The sequence below is a fragment of the Bombus terrestris genome, chromosome 1, assembly GCF_910591885.1.
Source record: "Bombus terrestris chromosome 1, iyBomTerr1.2, whole genome shotgun sequence".
NCBI lineage: Eukaryota > Metazoa > Arthropoda > Insecta > Hymenoptera > Apidae > Bombus > Bombus terrestris.
The window spans coordinates 15,737,036-15,743,035 of NC_063269.1; the positions used below are offsets into that span (position 1 = coordinate 15,737,036).

General features: G+C 37.0%; 1 long non-coding RNA gene across 1 annotated transcript; it reads left to right on the forward strand.

Moving 5' to 3' along the window:
• The first annotated feature begins 2,439 nt into the window (after nt 1-2,439).
• LOC125385370 lies at nt 2,440-3,463 on the forward strand. Its single transcript, XR_007224528.1, has 2 exons — nt 2,440-3,024; nt 3,135-3,463. It is a non-coding gene; the product is annotated as an uncharacterized LOC125385370 (long non-coding RNA).
• Nucleotides 3,464-6,000: the final 2,537 nt, after the last annotated feature.

Below are 6,000 nucleotides of genomic sequence, written 5' to 3' on the forward strand. Positions count from 1 at the left end.
GTCCAGAAATCTTCAAATAGCTGTTACGTATAATAAAACAATTGAAGGGCTGTGTTTGTAGATCGAATACAGAAAAATAAAACAACCACTTAGCTCTTAAGCTATGGAATGCAAAAGGAAAAGATTGTTCTGTATATTAGCAGTCCACGTGAACGAAGTGACGGTCAAAAGCTAGTAGATGCTATCTATTAATAGATCCATCTTGTTACTAGGTTAGATAGAAAAGAATTTAAGATTGAATTTAGGTTGGCAGAAAATTCGAGGAATTCGAGGAATTATATCTTCGTATAAAACGGAGACATACCTCTGACTAACAAAAATTTCAATTTATTTGGGTCGGTTGAAAAATATGTTTCCGGAGTGTTGGTTTTCCTATTGGTTTGCTCTAGACATTATTTCCCAATAAACACGCGTTCACGATGATTACTATGATACAGGTGGTAATGAGGCGGTCGGAACCGATGTAATTTCTGTTATCGAGATAAACGCGTGTACACGTTAACTCTTCGTAACGGCAGAGATGAGGTTCCTTTCTGGGCTGTTAATTGCAACGCTGCAGCTTCTCGCGGAAATCGACAACTTCCCACGAGCGAAAGATCTCGATTAAAAACGTGGCACGTGAAATTAATCTTGCGAAATCTTTCTGTGATAAGCTGAATGATTATTTCAATTAACCAGTCAGCTGTTTCTAACGAGTACACTCGTCATGAAGAAATGGAAATATTTTGTTATCACGAGCACTGTCAGTAATAAAATTAAAAAATAAAAGTCACTTTATAATATTACAATTTAATTTTATATTATAACAGTCGCACGTACTTTGTGTTTGATGACTATACTCGTCATCGCTTACTTTTTGCGACACATCTTAGGCACACACTTTTCAAAGAATGGCTAACTGATTAATTAAATACTACTTTATATCACATTAGGTTGTCCGGAAAGTTCTTTTCGTTGTTTAAATAGGAGATAGATATAAAATACATTTCCTTCTGTGTACCTTTCTTAAATAATGTACGATCCTTTCTCTTCTACCACCTTTTGTCGCCTCTCCGGGAGCCTCATAATGGCATTTTTCCAAAATTCTCTTGGCTTACTTTTAAAATATTCTTCGAGGCCGTTTTCCACTTCGTTTACTGATTTGAATTTTCTATTGCGAAGAAAGGAACAAATGATAGTCCAGTGGCGCAAGGTCTGGAGAGTATGGAGGATGTGATAAAACATCCCAATCAAACTCTAGATGTTTCGTTCGCACCGCTAAAGAAACGTGCGGCCTCGCGTTATCGTGGTGAAACACGATGCCACGTCTGTTCGCCACTTTAGGATGTTTTGTGATAATGGCTTCCTTAAGTTTCTCGAGTTGGGTGCAATATTTTTCACTGTTGATCGTTTGCCCTTTCGGAAGTAATTCGTAGTAGAGGATACCCTTCCTGTTCCATCAAATTAAAAGCAGCACCTTCTTCGGGTGAAATCCAGGTCTTGCTACCGTTGGAGGACACTTATCTCGACTCGACCAAGGTCGCCTACGCGCAGTGTTGTCGTATAGAATCCAACTTTCATCCCAGTAATTAACTTTTTCAAAAATGGCTCTTTTTTGTTGCGTTGAATTAACAAATCGCATGTCGAGATTCGATTCAGGAGATTGCTCTCTGTCAGTTGATGGGGGACCCACACTTCGTAGCGATTAACGTACTCAAACTTTGATAAATGTTCATGAATCGTTGTTTGCGGAATGTTTAAAGCATCGGCTATCTCACGAATACTAGACCTTGGGTTTTCATCGAGGTACGCCTTGATGAGGTCAATATCAGTGGTGGATGGACGACCGCTGCGATCTTCATCTTTCAGATTAAAATTTCCGGTTCTAAGCCTCCTAAACCAATTCCGGACTGTTTGAACAGTTATAGACCAATCACCATAAACGTCACAAATCTCCTTTGCAGTGTTTTTAGGCGTACTGTCTTTTTTAAAGCAGTGAATCATAACGTGACGAAAATACATCTTTTGATCTTGCATCTTTCACCACGAAAAAAACACTCGATACAGTTTCTACTAACGTCGAGAATTGTTCTCTTGCCTTACCAGAGGATAACTAGTCACCACACGATTGACGGTAGAGCGATCTGGTGGTTTGTTTATTTAAGCAAAACGAGATAAGACCTCAAGCGATGAACGCGAAAAGAACTTTCCGGACGACCTAATAGTAGCTTCGTGTTCAATCCTGATCCGTTTGTTTACTCTTGGGCTAGCGCCTTTATGCTCTCCACTTGTTTATTTACATTCGTGCCTTGTCTATTTACATTTCAGATTTTTTATTTTCGATTAGCTTGTTTACGCGATATTCTTGGAACTTTTTATAATTTTGTAGCGGCACATGAGTCAGAAAACAATGTTGTTGTTTTGCCTTGGAACATTGACACCGTCTTGACATATCAAACGTACGCGCAAATAAACTCCAGGCAAAACAATGTCGCCACTACGTACAACCGTCAACCGAAGTTGAATTTAAACTTTCCGGCACTCCCCCGAGCAGTATAAATAACCGAACACGATCGTTAAGAAAATCAGTCTTTGAAGAAGTCAGTAATGAATCAGTTGGTCAATCAGTCTCGAGCATTCTTATATCAGCAATCAGTACGCAGTCTTTAGAGCGCATCAATCAGTAATCAGTCTGTGGCGGCACTCGACCACGGAACTTTCCAACGGTTTCGCGACATAAAGCGCTATACCTTCAAGGCGTAAGGCCGACTTGCCTAATGTACCATCGATATCCCTACGGTTCTTTCGCCGAATATTCGGAAGAATGCATACGCGGTAACTGTCGCGGACATCTAATAAACGCGTGCGTAGTGGAGATATCAAGAGGCAACAAAGAAACGAATCCGTTTGGTTTCGAACAAAAGATTCATTCTGCCCGAGCTGCGAAGTGCGAATGGTTTAGCGTCATAGCGAAGCAAACATAAGCCGAGATACGTGATTATTAACTCTTGGGAGTTAATCGTTAATCGTTAATTATTGTTGATGGTTAGTCGTTAATCGTTCATTGTTGATTGTAAATTGTTGACTGTTGATTGTTAATTATTTTGTTGAAGTGGTCACCACTTCTAAGAAAACTCGACATCTGGTCTTTTTAGTTTTCTCAAGTACTGAAGACAAAAGACTGGAACGAAGGCAGACCATAAACAGTAGACAGGCGACGTTGATGTAACCCCAAATTCCTTTACCCTGACGTCACCTTAGGCGACCACCTCTAGATATTCTCCGGACAGTTAACACCTCGCCACCCTCATAAGGAACTTCCAAGAATAATGTCCCCTCCAACATTTTCATTGTTCTCGCTCAATATTTAGACTCCGAATAATGACGGCCGAGCCAGTCTGAATTATAAGCCGATACTGGAGCATTGTAATATTGGTACTCAAGGGCCTTCGACTCTTGAGAAATAAAGTTTTTATATATATCACCACGAGAGTTATTTTTTACGTGACATTGGCTTCGGGGTTTTCCGTTATAGGGTAACACTGCTAGCGTGCGGATCTGGATCAGCTCAAATTGTATTCCTACTTGTAATTACACTTCTGTATTAAAATATATTTTCTACCTTACAATTTATCCACGCGTTTCTCTCTTTATACATCTAATAACTTCAACAAATTTAATAAACCTTTTTTGTTGAACATCAAGAGTATTTGTTATGGGCACCTTCAGCAACAACCAGCTCAAGTCTTTAGCGAATCACTGATAAATTAGTATCGAGCATTCTTATAGCGACCAATATCGAGCGATCTACGGTTGACTTTGTATTCCGTATTACATATTTATAAATACTTTAAAATACATTTGGCGGCACAAATATCAACTTGTCTCATCGCTATAAAAACCAACTCGTTTAATCGTCCCCCACAATTTTAATTTAAATAACTGCTACTATCACGTTTGACTGTGCTATTTCTCAAAAAATCAAATATAATCTGAACGACCATCAAAGTATCACACAGCATAACAGCCCCTTCACGTCCAAAGCTGGTCCAAAGAAACATCGCGTTTACGAATCAGGAAGCAATTAAGACCAATATATCGTAGACGACATAGAACGTAAGCAACGCGGGTCTCACGGATCAGGATCGACAGAACGCCGGAAGGGAAGACGGTAAAAGCCGTGACCAGCTCTTGTCAAGGCATTTCGTATGGTTTTCTTGTTTGCGTTATGCGAACGAATCATCCTGTTCGCTATGCGTAATTATTATTTGCTTGCTGGCGGCGCGGCTAAATGGAGCGGAAGGTGTTAGGTATGGGATGATCGCCTCGAGAGACTAATTGTAAGTAAGGCGCCGTCCATAATTGGACCTCCAGCGTGCATCGATCAAAATTTTGAATTCTTTGTTGTATATTTGTTATATATCTTGTTATGTGTTATTATATATCTTCAACGTTACGGATGAAGAATATTTTTCTTTATTGTCGATTTTTCACTTCTTGTTATAACTTAGATCAAATATTCTGCTAAATTTAAACCGAAAAGAAATTTCTGAAAAGAATTTTTTTGTTGTATATTTGTTATATATCTTGTTATGTGTTATTATATATCTTCAACGTTACGGATGAAGAATATTTTTCTTTATTGTCGATTTTTCACTTCTTGTTATAACTTAGATCAAATATTTTGCTAAATTTAAACCGAAAAGAAATTTCTGAAAAGAATTTTTTGTTGTATATTTGTTATATATCTTGTTATGTATTATTATATATCTTCACTGTTACGGATGAAGAATATTTTTCTTTATTGTCGATTCTTCACTTCTTGTTATAATTTAAATCAAATATTCTGCTAAATTTAAACCGAAAAGAAATAGTTTCAGATTTTACTACATAATGATAATAGATATGTTTCATTATAGTGTTTATAAAAGTTCAAGAAGCTCGTTAGCTAAATGTTTGAATGTTTTCTTAAACCAGTTTATATTTTGTATATTTATAATAATACAGAAAAGTATCCAGCTATTTATAGACGGTAGTAAACGTTGTTGCAGAGATCCTCGAAGAAATTGCCATTAATCACGTGGCAGTTAACGTGTGTGCACGAGATACACAGAAGCGTGGGCGACTGCGACGTTTCGCGAGCAATGCGTTTATCACTGAACGCTAATGTTTTGACCTCGGTCACTGTTCGACATTTTGGCTGAAGTTGTTCCGAGATAACCTCAATTATACCAGAGATTTTTATGAGAACGGTGAGAACAAGTGCAGGTAAGTCATTAATCTCGTTTCTGTCCGAAGAATTACCATGTCGGGTGTTGAGGGAAAAAATGGATGATATATTAGGTTGTCCGAAAAGTTTCTGTTGTTTCATAAGATGATAATAGATGAACAATAATTTCTGTTTTATATTGTTTTATTGAGTTAGGTATGGTCCATTTCGTTATATTTCTATTATTATGTTCGTGCATAATTCAATAAACTAATATAAAACAAAAAACATTGTGCGTCTATTATTTCCTTATAAAACGAAAGAAACTTTTCGGACAACCTAATATTTAGTAGAACAAATGAATAAGAGATGGAAAGTACTTCGCTCAGAGACCCAGTTAAAAAAATATCACTTGAAATCTCTGAAAAGTTCTCGTTTAATGTAATACACGCCTGTTCTTATACAGTTAAATGTAGAATTTATTGAAGAATGAAATTTTATTTATTTTAGAAGATTTAAGTTAAATTTAAAACTTTAAAATACCAGCCCCTGGGAATTGTCTTTTAATCAGAGATTAATCTCGAATAGAGTAAAGTTACACTACTACATACATTAACGCGCTAACCAGATCATACAATTAAAAATTAATAAAGATAAGTCAACTTTACTTAGAAAATGAAATTCCAGATTTTGTAAATGTATATGTTAACGTTAACATAAATAGCAGCCTCTGGGAATTGTCTTTTAAACAGAGATTAGTCTCGAATGGAGTAAAGTTACACTACACTACATACCTTAACGCGCTAACCAGA